Source organism: Leopardus geoffroyi, chromosome A2, assembly GCF_018350155.1.
Source record: "Leopardus geoffroyi isolate Oge1 chromosome A2, O.geoffroyi_Oge1_pat1.0, whole genome shotgun sequence".
In the NCBI taxonomy this organism is placed as follows: Eukaryota; Metazoa; Chordata; class Mammalia; order Carnivora; family Felidae; genus Leopardus; species Leopardus geoffroyi.
The window spans coordinates 138,834,742-138,847,946 of record NC_059331.1 but is presented as its reverse complement, the minus strand read 5'-3'; the positions used below and the strand labels follow the sequence as shown (position 1 = coordinate 138,847,946).

General features: G+C 40.5%; 1 protein-coding gene across 3 annotated transcripts in view; it reads left to right on the top strand.

The window, feature by feature from the left end:
- The window catches only part of TSPAN12 (tetraspanin 12), a 66,151-nt gene that overhangs the window by 44,476 nt on the left and 8,470 nt on the right, over positions 1-13,205 (top strand). The gene's annotated exons all lie outside the window — the stretch shown is intronic.

Here is a 13,205-nt window from a genome sequence, read left to right as displayed (position 1 = left end):
AATCATCATGTGTTAACAAAGGAAATTGGTGGGGGGTAGGGGGTGCCTGGGTGGCTCAATCAGTTAAGTGTCCAACTTCGGCTCAGGTCATGATCTCGTGGTTTGTGAATTCAAGCCCTGCACCAGGCTCTGCGTTGACAGCTCAGAGCCTGGACCCAGCTTCAGATTCTGTGTCTTCCTCTCTCTCTGCCCCTCCCCTGCTCACACTCTGTCTCTCTCAAAAATAAATAAACGTTAAAAAAGAAGTTAAACAAAAAAGGAATTGGGGAAGACTAGATTTAGAATCAATTGGATTTTAAACCATATTGTCTAGAACCAAGTTCTCTTGCCTCCTAGGGATCCTTTGGAAACAGGTGCATGCGGAGTGTATAAAGAACTCTGAATATTTCAGAAGACAAGGTTTGGAGTTCTTGAACAGACTATGTATTTTAGGGCCTCCACAGAGACGAAAACATATGTAGGAAAAAAAATCCCACTCTCCAGGGAAAACGTTGTCCTCTACTCTTCAGTTCCCCCTACTGGCTAATGATCAGCGATGTTAGTTTTAGTTAGCTGATTTAAAATAATTAGATGTAGGGTGCCTGGGTGGCTTGGTTGGTTAAGCGTCCGACTTCAGCTCAGGTCATGATCTCACGGTCTGTGAGTTTGAGCCCTGCGTCGGGCTCTGTGCTGACGGCTCAGAGCCTGGAGCCTGTTTCAGATTCTGTGTCTCCCTCTCTCTCTGCCCCTCCCCTGTTCATTCTCTGTCTCTCTCTGTCTCAAAAATAAATAAATGTTAAAAAAAAAAAGAAAAAAAAAAGAAATTAGATGCTCACTGGGTTTATTTTTTTTTTTCAACGTTTATTTATTTTTGGGACAGAGAGAGACAGAGCATGAACGGGGGAGGGGCAGAGAGGGAGACACAGAATCGGAAACAGGCTCCAGGCTCTGAGCCATCAGCCCAGAGCCTGACGCGGGGCTCGAACTCACGGACCGCGAGATCGTGACCTGGCTGAAGTCGGACGCTTAACCGACTGCGCCACCCAGGTGCCCCCTCACTGGGTTTAAAATCAATCCTCACATGCCCAAGAAAGTTGCCTATCCGCATTTTCTGGGAAAAATTTTCAGAATAACCAGTTATTCCTTTGTTAGCAGAAGCTTTCCTATTCCTTCCTTTTTAGTGGTGATTTTCAAACTTTGTTAGCAGCAGAATCTTAATTCAAATTAAAATCTAGAACTATACCATCCAGTACAGTCACCAATAGCTACATGTGGCTATTAAAATTAAAATTAAATTAAATTAAAATTTCATTTCGTTAGTTCGAATAGCTACATTTCAAATGCTTAAAAGCCACTTGAGACTTGCAGCTTCAGTATTAGACAATGCAGATATAAGACATTTCCACATTACAGAAAATTTTATTGCAGTCTTGATCTAGAGTGGAAACTCAAAATGTAAATCAGATGGCAGGGAGGGTGCTCAGGCTGAGGGGCTGGGATTATTTCCCAATAACATCTCCAGTCAAGTATCTGGGTATCCAAAAGCACCATTGAAAACCTCCGGCTTACCATAAAGCATGGTGATAAAGAGCAAAACTTTTTTTAAAACAGAACATCCAGATTTATATATATATTTATGTATTTCAAGACAGTAATCTTAAGAGGCTATATGTCTTTCCCTAAAAATCCTATTGTTCAAAACATCTTTTAGGCTGCCAAAGTCAATTGCAGAGATGCACAAAAATCAGTTTCATTAGTTTATGGTGTAAATTAACTTATTTGAGAAAAATGACGGAATACCTCCACCAATGATCCATTGTATTTATAGCTTACGTATAAGTAGCTTTTGGCTGTTAAAGAATTCATCTCAGAGGACAAGACTATGCCACATTAAGCATATCCAAAATAAAGTGCTTTGGGCCCTGAAGTGCCACAAAGAAGTGTGCCAAGGATTTTTTAAGGGATTTAGAATTGTATTTGTTTCCTCGGGCTGCTGTAATAAAGTACCTCAAAGTGAGTGGCTTAAACAGGAGATACTTATTGTTTCATGGTTCTGAAAGCTAGAAAGCTTGAGATCAAGGTGTCAGGAAGGTTGGTTCCTTCTGAGGGGTGTGAGGAAGAATCTGTTCTATGTCCTTCCCTCAGCTTCCGGCAGTTGGATGACAATCTTTCGTGTTCCTTGGTTGTAGAAGCGTCACCCCAATCCCTGCCTTCATATTCACATGGAATTCTCCCTGTTTGTATAGATGTCCAGATTTCACTTTGTTCATAAAGACACAAGTCATGTTGGAGTAGGGGCCCATCCTCTTTCAGTATGACTTCATCTTAACTAATTACATCGGCAATGACTCTATTTCAAAATAAGATCACATTTGAGGTTCTGGGGATTAGGACCTCAACATATGCTTTTGTGGGGAACACGACTCAACTCATAACAAGAATTGTTGAAACCACTGAATTACCTAGGTTGCCTGTTTTAAAAGATAATCAAAGAATCATTCGCTCAGTGTCTCTGAGTTCTTTAGTGATTATGCTACATCTTTTTTTTCCAGGTGAAAGTCTGAAATAAGGATGGCCAGCTAACAAGTTAAATAGTTAAGGTCCTGTTCATGCCATAGAACAGAAAACAATGCTTAATATTTCTAAGATATTATTAAATGCAAACATAACTGTGGATATTCAAATACATTATAACTTACCACTAGGTTTTAAAAACACAGATGATTACAGTATAGATATTAAGTGTGTATGTGAGTTGAAACCTATCAACTTTCCTAGTGTGAACTTAATCCATTTGTTAGTTTTTAGGAGTGGCAAGTCAGTATGGGAAAATATTGGGCTACAACACTATATATAATCTCTACCCGTTTTAGTGATTAATACTGATAATATGATTATAACCAATGTTGATCATAAGAATGACAAAACACAAATCAATTTGCCAGATCTTCCCGTTAAGTCTGAATATGGACAGATTCACTGCACTTGTGCTTTGTTTAGTTGAAAAGCTTTCAATTAAACATTTGATAAGTTTTGTTGGTTTTTTTTTTTTTTTCTGCTGTAAGAATGCCATTCATTTTTACTAGTTTATCTTAGATTATTTCCGCTGGTAGTATTTATAATGGAATACCTTACATTCAGGCTGTCTATAATTACTTATTCTATGGATTTTGAGTTTGATAGAAGCCATATTATTGTGCATGTGCAAGTTGAGAAGCCAGATTATTTTAAAAGCTTTTTCATATTTTCATCAAAAGATTTTCAGTAGCAAGCTGACATTGCCAGTTACAAGATATTCTTTAGATAGACTTCCAGCAGAGATGGAGGTTCATTATATCAGAGTAGCTCTGCTTTTGCATTTTATAATTAATAACAGATGCTGGTATTGGTAATGATACAGTGCATAATTATATGCATAGTTGACTTACAAAAGTGGATCACTTAGTAGCTTTATGGTACAAGTACAATTAAACCCATCATTAAAAATAAGACTCAATTCCACTTTGCCCTGGAGAACATGTTTCCTAATTGAAGAGTGCCCAGAGACTATCCACCTGGAAGATGGAAGGGTCTAACAGGGAGGAACAAGTGAGGGACAGCTGGAGGTATTTATGTTACTTATTCTGAAGTAGCAGATACTAAGGGGGAGATATTTTAGATGTCTTCAAATATTTCAAAGTTCATCATTCAGAACAGGAACTAGACTTGCTCATTGTTGCTCCAAGGGCCAGACATTACAGGAAGGAAATTTTGAATCAATAGAAGGAAGACCTTGCTCATCAAAATCCGTCCAGTTGTGACACAGGTTCTCTTATAAAATAATGAGTGGCTCATCACTAAAAATATTAAAGTCAAGGTCAGATAACCATGTCATTGGCAGATAGAATGGGTTTTTAAATTAAGAGTGGATCTGGACTAGATGAACTTCAAGGTCCCTTTTATCTTTCATATTCTGTAAGCTCAGAGATAAGAACTGGCTTTCTTCCTGCAATCTTTCTTCAGGAGTCTGAAATCAAGGAAATAAATCATTCTCAACCATCTGGTGGCCTGCATGGTCCCTGACCCAATAATGTTTTATGACACATTTGAAACCTGTGAAAAATGACAGAGCAGAAATAAAACAATTGCACATTTTAGAAACATTCCCATCAGAAGTATTGTTGGATTTGGCACACAGCTCCTCCAATACCTGTAATGAGCTACGCACTTGTATAAAAGTACAGATGCAAAAATCACAGATGAAAATGTTTCTGACCATCAACCTGGTTCCATCACACTCATCAACTCACAATGTTTTGTGAGTGCCAGGTGCTATTGGAAATGCTGAGGATATAACAGAGAAAGTTGCAGACAAAATCTCTCCTCCTGTGTAACTTACATTCTAGTTAGGTGTATAGACATTTAGCAAGAAAAAAACAACAATAAAAATAATCTCAGATAATGGTAAGCATTTTGAAGACTCTTAAGTAGGGTTGTGTGCTGGAGAATGGCTTTATTGGTGAGGGAGCTACTTAGGATGGTTAGGAACCCACTCTTTTAGGAAGTGACATTTGAATGATGAGCAGTCGATGAGAAGGCTGCAGCCATGCAAAGATCCACTGAAGGGGCACCCGGGTGGCTCAGTCACTTAAGCATCCGACTCCTGATTTAAGCTCAAGTCATGACCTCACAATTCATGAGTTCGAGCCCCACATCAGGCTCCATGCTGACAGTGTGCACCTCGGGCTCTGTGTTGACAGTGCAGTGCCTGCATGGGATTCTCTCTCTCTGCCCCTACCCCATGCATGGAAAACCCGTTCCCCGCCTCAAATAAATAAATAAACTTAGAAAAAACAAAAAGATCCACTGGGACACCTGGATGGCTCAGTCGGTTGAGTGTCTGACTTCAGCTCCGGTCATTATCTCACGGTTCGTGGGTTCAAGCCCCGCGTCGGGCTCTGTGCTGACAGCTCAGAACCTGGAGCCTGTTGCAGATTCCGTCTCCCTCTCTCTCTGCCCCGACCCCACTTGTGCTCTGTATCTCTGTCTCTAAAATAAATAAACATTAAAAGAAAATTAAAAAAAAAATCCACTGAAGAATATTTTTTAGCCTGTGAAACTGTGAGTGCAAAAACTCACCCAGAGGTAGACTAGTCAGTGATTACTGACTGCTTACTACCCTGTTCTTTGGGATTATTTGTGTAACCACACTCTCTAAATACCAGATGTTAGACTTGGCCTCAGCAGAACATCAGACTCAGGGTGTGTGTTGGTAGAATACAGGACTGCAGTGTCTCTTCCTTCTCTCATCTGCCGAGTTTTCCACCATGTCATTACTAAAGTTCTCTGTCTAGACTTGATCTGGAGAAGAAAAACAGAGAGACTGAGAAAGAAAGAAAGCTAGCAAAGTGTGGACTGTCAACCTCTTGCCCATGGACCTGTGCTCTTCTTGGATGGGCTTCAAGGGAAAGGTGATAGTGCTGAAATTGTTTTCAATATTTTATATGCATTTTTTTTCAATGACTAGTATCCTTAGCTTTCATCAGCTTTTCTTGGGGTTTCATACCAAAAAGTGTGAAGAACCACAGTTGTAGAGATAGTTGCAGTGTTTGGTACCCCTGTTATGAAATGAAGAATAAACATCTTTTCAGAGGGATTGGAATGCAATTTTCTTCCTCCGTACGCCGCCTCAAGAAAAATGAATGCAAGTAAACAAGTTCACAACAGGCCCTCCTTCAAATGGACCAACTCAAAATGTAAAACAAAGAGGAACAGAGAGTAAAGTAAAAGGTACCTCCAGAGATACATGCCTTCGTTTTGTAGTTAGGAGAAAGACCACTGTTAAAAGATATTGTTGGCTTCTTCGGAAAAGTACTATTCACAGCAGTTTATGTGAGGGCTGGATAGAGAGATGGTTTCCGCACAGCTGGGTGCCTTTGAAACACTTTCCCTCTATTTTACTTATCTTATTTATTTTTAATTTTTTTATGTTTATTTATTTTTGAGGGAGACAGAGTGAGAGCAGGTGAAGGGCAGAGAGAGAGAGGGAGACACAGAATACTAAGCAAGCTCCAGGCTCTGAGCTGACAGTACAGAGCCTGATGTGAGCCTGACCCACAAGCCATGAGATCATGACCTGAGCTGAATTCAGATGCTTAACCGACTGAGCTACTCGGGCACCCTTATTTTATTTTTTTTTTAAGTTTATTTATTTATTTTGAAAGAGAGAGAGCAAGTAGGGGAGGGGCAGGGGGAGAGAGAGAGAGAGAGAGAGAGAGAGAGAGAGAATCCCAGGTAGGCCCCACACTGTTGGTGTAGAATCTGATGTGGGGCTCGAACTCACAAACCATGAGATCATGAGCTGAGCCAAAGTCAGATGCTTAACCGACTGAGCCACCCAGGTGCCCCTGGAATACTTTCCCTTTAGACCCTTAGTCTTTTTATGTTCCATGTGATGTTGGGTTTGAATAGCAAATATTCTTTATAATTCCCCAAGGAATTTTGCCCCAAACCACTTCTGCCTCTGAGTAACAGAAAACTTGTATGGATAGGGTGATAGGGAAGGCCAGGAAGCTTGGAAGTGAAGGGATGTGATCTCTCTGAGCCTCCGTTTACAGCACGAAGAACCCAGATGGTGACAAGCATCTAGAGGTCCATGGTACTCCGAGAAGGTACATGGACATATTAGGGATGCTCCCCCAGGTTAAAGGTGGGCCAGCTCATGATGAACCCATGTGGGATGGTTCGTTCTAAGTTTTTGTTCTCTCGCGTGTTCTCTTCCGTGTGAGCTGAGTCATGAACTCATGCTGTCGTCCCTCACAGATTGGAGGTCCTGTTCCTCCTTATCTCCTTTGTACCCTGTTGTGATCAGCAAATGGTATTTGCTTCATAATCTGTGCATATGTACTTTTCTGGGCAGCATCTTAGCCTTCAACACCTTTGACGAACACTCTTCTATTAACAGTTAGAAAAGTGAGTCAACTCTGTATATAGTCTGCTTTGACTAATAGAAACAACTTTGATTTTATAATTTTCATACACAACATCCTAAACACAGAAATATTTCCTTAGCAATTCTTTGTGGTGGAGACACGACATACATTGTAGATCCAAAAGGAGATGGTAGGGAATAGGGGTATGGCTTTCTGGCAAGTTCTACATAGTTATGAGATTGATTATTTTTCTCCCAGGTAACCCTGCTCTTAAATTACTAGTAGTAGGATTCTTTAGGACCAAGTACATCACCACACAAAAAAAACAACATGAGGGGCTAATGTTGAAAGATAAGTGTAAGACCAGAAGCCCGAAGTAACATTTAGACCCCTGGCTAGGGACTGGCCAGTTGCATTAACATGAAGTTAACCAAGTCTGCATAGTAATGATCCTCATACCAGTGGTTATAATAAGAGAGAGGAATTGGTGACTTTAAACTGGAGCACGAGAAGGATCCAGACATGGGTAGGTAATCTTTAATTACCATTTTTTTATATTTGTGAGATGTGCATCGGGAACACAGAGGGGCTAGTCTTTCCCTGAGATGAGCAGGTGTTAGCCATGTGGAGAAAATATTTGGGTGGCACGGCCGGAAAGGGGCAAGCAAAGAGGCAATCGTGCCAAGTTAGAGCTGGAGCCTGGGGCGAGAGGGCCTTCCTGGCTTGCTGGCCAGGGCAGGCGCTGGATTACGCTGGATTACGAAGAGCCCCGTAAATCCTGCTACCGCATGAATTTTATGCTAAAGTCTGTGAATAGTTGCCAAGTAGAAAGGCAAGCACATTCACAAATTTGAGGCATTATTATGATAGGAAAGCTTAACGCTGAGTAGTCATGGGATTCTGATTTATTAATAATGAAGCTCCATTCTCAGATAAACACACACAGAACCTCCTGCACAGATAGTAATCGGTAGGCAGCTTTCAGGCTCAGTGGTTATTTAGATGGAATATCCCCAAGAAGTTCCATTCACAGGGTTCTTTTATATGAAGTCAAAGACACTCCCTCCTGCCTCTCTGCTGACTTCATTATCTCCTCAGCAACTGCCCGCAGGGGTCAGGTTCACTCTGACTTGGGGTGATATCTGTTTTATCATTCAGAGCCCTGCAGGACCAGTTTGTGCTTGGTGGGGGGAACATCCCTTTTATCTTCAGGCTTTGCTTTATCTAATGGGGCCTTGAACTGTTCTGCTGATTTTGCCTAAGGTATACAAATGCGTTCTTCTTTTCTTTCCCTCTCTTTCTGGCACAGTTCACTTGTAGGTTTCCCGTTACCTAGTCACCTTACCTAGTCACCGTTCAAATGACTTTTCTTCTTTTGCTTTGTTAATGAAGACTTGCAAGGTTTACCCTTAGAATTTACTCATAAGAAAGCCATTTTAATATTTGACCTGAAAGAAGTACTTCACAAAGTAACAATTTTAGATTTATGCCTTGAAATTATTGTGTCGCCCTTGTGAAGAGGAGTGGAGCTAAGGACTAGGTCGTGAGGCCTGGAAGAGAGGTAGGAAACTGTTGCAGGTGATTCATGTGAGTGATGATAAGGGCTGGGATTCAGGTTGTGCCATTGAGGACAGAGGGAAGGGATGAATGTGAGTGATTTGAGGGGGAATAAACAAAATGATGAATTGGTTGTGCAGAGCGAATGACAGGGAAGCTGTAAGGACACTAGCCTTGGACTCGGATCCTGGTTGGATAAAGAAGCCATTTACTGAGGAGATAGGTTGGATTTGATTGGGTCCTTCTTGGAAATGCTGGGTTTAAGGTTCCTATCAAGTACTTGGTGTGCAGAAACCAGTAGAAAATATAAAGCTCAGTAGACCTAATTCAGTCAGAGATGAGGATTTTGTGCGGACCGATCAGGGAAAGAGCTAATTCCATATGCAATGAGTTGAATAAGGTGGGAGTCTATTTTTCTCCCATAAACCAGTCAGGTGGGCCAGACTGCCAGACAGCTCTGCTGCCTTCATCCAGGGACCCAGGATAGTGAGACAGTTCCACCTTTTTTTTTTTTTTTTAATTTTATTTTATTTATTTATTTATTTATTTATTTTATTTTATTTTTTTTTAATTTTTTTTTCAATGTTTATTTATTTTTGGGACAGAGAGAGACAGAGCATGAACGGGGGAGGGGCAGAGAGAGAGGGAGACACAGAATCGGAAACAGGCTCCAGGCTCCGAGCCATCAGCCCAGAGCCTGACGCGGGGCTCGAACTCCCGGACCGCGAGATCGTGACCTGGCTGAAGTCGGACGCCTAACCGACTGCGCCACCCAGGCGCCCCAGTTCCACCTTTTTTTAATACCTGCCTTCCAAAATTGCTCCTGTTTTTCTCCAATTCCGGTGAGAGGGAAGGAAGACACGGGAAGGAGAACATCCGGTGTGTGCAGCTCTACACTCATCACCTCTGCTCACATTCCATTGGCAAGGGCTCACTTGGCCCTGCTTAGTTGCAAGGGAGGCTGGGAAATGTGGCCTCTGGCTAGGAGACTGCATTCCCATAGACAACACTGATTACTATGAAGAAGTAGAAAACAGCCTGGAGCAGGTGGGGGGGACTAACAGTTTACAGGTGTTATCAGTGTAGATGAGGCAATGAATGCATGGGGAGGAGATCAGGTCCCACAAAGAGATGGTGTGACATATGCGACAGAGGACAAAATTTAGGGAGTGGCACCACTTGGGCAGAGGAGGAGCCCCACCTATTGTAGGCAGAGGAGAAATGGAAAGCGGTGTCCTGGAAGTCAAGGAAGGAGAGGGTTTTAGGAATGAGTTTTCTTGAGTGAGGAAGCATGGCTCAGAGGTGAAGATCAGGCTCTGAAGTCAGACTCTTGAGGTTAAATCTTCACTCTGCGCCTTACTAGTTGTGTGATCGCGAGCAAGGTGTTCCTGTCTCTGTGTTTCATTCTTTTCGCCTACAAAATGAGGATAACCAAAGTACCCATCTCAGCGTTGTCTGGAGAGTGAATGAACATATTAAAGCCATTAGAACAGTGCCTGTTTGTAGTAAATCCTACCAGTCATAGCTGAAAGTTAAGGTAAATTAGGGATTGGAAAGTCCACCTAGGAATTTTTAAGTAAGATACACATTTATATAGCTCTATAAACATGCATTACCTCATTAAAGCCCTAAAATAGTTCCATTAAGGTGCGGTATTATTATCTCCATTTTACAGATGAGAAAAGTGAGACACAAAGAGGCTAAGTGACGTAGTCCTGTGTCATAGCTAGTCAGTGACTGAGCTTAGATCTATTTGATTCCAAAGCCCAGATTTTAGACACTAAAATTTTGAGATATGGAATACATGGTGAGGAATAAGCTGAATGTTTGTAGATTTTTTTTCACTTGTAAACCTCAATGGCTTAATTTTTATAATGAGATAATAATACTACCTACCTCACTCTTGTATTACAAAGATAAATCAAGCTTTGTAATGAGAAACCCTTAGCAAACCACTTGGCATATAATAAACACAAATCTCCAATGCATGGCAGTAGCTAATGACAGTAATGACAATAATAACTGTTAATTTTTAACATTTATTAAAGTAAATAGAGTAATTAACGATCTATAATTAGATCTTTAACTAGCCAAATTGCACCCGGTTTTGCTAGTTAAAGACAGGAAGGGTGAGCATTTTCTGGTTGTATATATCTGTGCTGGCTGAAGGTAGATTTTGAGGTCAAGATTTTGGGGCCTTCATGTGGTTTCTGACTTCACTTGTTTTAACACCTCCCCTCTTCTTATAGATGAAATTTAGGCGGCCAAAGGGCCCAATGAGAGATAACGTTTGAATGAGCAGCTCGTAAATGTGCTTCTGCTCAGTCAATCAGGGAGCGCCTGCTGCAGGAGCCGGCCTCACAAGGGAGAACAGCACTGTCTGGGTTTTCTGACTCTGTCGTCTCTTTACAACCACGTCTTTCTGTAAAAATTGAAAAATATTCAGTAGATGCAGTCTTTTAAATTTGGTGATTCTGTCTATCCAAAGGGGATATTGTGAGAATTAATGGAGATACCAGGGACCATCATTAAGAAATAGGAAGACTTTTTCTACTGCATTTCCGATGCACGGGTTTGGTTAGCCTTACCCTTAACGAGAACAGAAAGTCCTATGTTGAATTTTATTACTTGCTATTTAATTTTTTTAAAGGAAGGATTCATTTCCCTGCAGCACTTATGATTATCAGTGGAGAACATTTGGTCCAACCTGTGTAAAGATCACAGACTCATGAAGCACATTCACTTTTTTAATTTTAGAAGAAATAAGGCCGAAGATTATGTATTTGTACGTGATAATTAAAACAGTCATTTCAAACTTGAGAGCCACGTTTATTACCAAACATCAATTAGAAAAATATCAATATTGGCATGTATTGGCACCTAGACTGAATTCATACTTTATCTTCATAAGCTGATTAGAAGCCTGCCTAATTTTTTTCTCTGTTGCTTGTGAATATTGAATAACAAAAAGCCATGGGGTGCTTCCAATTTTAGAAAATCGTTTTGGAGATAGATCAGAGCATAATTTCAAGTGTATCATTTCCTCAAGTAAAATGAGGCATCCTGACATGCCTTCCAATAGATTCTAGGAAATGTAGGGTTTAGTGATTTTTTTCTCTAATAAAAAGTTAGTGTTATTATTTATAGTTAATAGTTGACCAGGATTTTAATACTGCAGCAAGGAAAGTAGGTTAGACCACATGCGTATTCATACCTTTGAGTTTTCTGAAGTTATTAATGTAGGACTAACATAGCTTTATGTAGGAAGAAAACACATTCAAGGTGAATCAACTTAGAGTATTTTATTTTGAGAAAAGCAAATAAGTGTAATTGAGTTCTTTCCAATTCTGAATAAAACACCCTTTGTGAAATGGAATGCGGTTTTGAACTCTAACATTTCTGTTTCCTCTTTGACTCACTCAACAGAAATGTTTGTTTATGCAACTAAATCTCTATGAATAGTACAATAGAGTGTATAGAGACACATCTGTATTTTTTTTTTCTTCTCTAGACTTGGTGTCTTGGTTTTCAGCAAAAGTGTCCAAGTCTGCACTGAAAAGTGTAAACCTTATGCATGATTATCTGACTGACTGAAAATAAGCTCACAACTTGTGTTCAGACTGGTTTTATTCAATGGCACGGAATGGAAGAGAGCGGCTAAGGAGGACAATGCTTATATAGAAATCCAGAAAAATATTGTCCTCAAGAAGAGGACTATTCTTTTGGAAAATTAATCCTTAACTTTAAGTAATTGTGTAAATGATTCACAAATATTCAGCATGATGCCTGATATACTGCAAATTTCTACAATGCCCTCTGAATCATCAAAAAAATATCAAATTGTGTGCAGTATAGAGAGATTTGTATTTAATGAATTCTAATGACAAACTTAAGTATTAAAATTCTGTCTTGTTTGAGGGGTTATCTGTATGCCTTATAAACTAAATGAGGTAGTGATAAGGCCGACATATTGTTACATAAATTGAGGAATCTAAGACCTTTGCCTTGAATAAACAGCCCTTGCCCACCTTGACGTGGAAATAATCTTTAGCGTTCCCCAAGATCCAGAAGGAGGCTGGGTCCTTACTACGTGTCATATGATACGATCCCATGTCCACACTTCTGGGGAACCTGACAAAGCTTTTTGCCCAGGATCCAAACTCATTCAAACAGTCTTGGTTGTCCGAATGTAGTAGTGAGTCACAGAGTCGGGACACCGAGGTTTTTCTTTCCAGGAAGCAGGTTTGTTCATGTCAGCATGGGCTCAGAGGGCTAAGACCCAAAAGGCTGAGCCTTGGGCGCAGTAGGGGGTTGCCTCTTGTACAATTTTTGCTCCTTTGTCTCCCATATACGGTAACATACAGTCTGAATGTGCAGTCTGTGTTACAGAGCCATGAGGAATGTCATGCATGCACACATAGCCAGGTTGCCTTCCCATGTCTCGAGATGTTCACCACATTCCTTAGGGAGGTGCTCTGCCACACTAATATTTTACTGCATTTTCTAGTTTTTAAAGTTAAAAATCAGTGTTATTTTCAAAGAAACATGGACCAAATCAGCACAATCCAAAAAGAGCTCAGTAGGCTGATGACATGTATATATCTGGAAAACTTGAAGGAATTGGGAATGTTTAGTTTGGAGAAGAGAATAGTTCAAGGGAAAGTGATGGCTCTTCAAATATGACTCTCTACCTTATAGAAGAGTTTGAGAGCAGACCCAGGACCAATGCATCTTATTAAGAAGATAGGTTCCAATAAG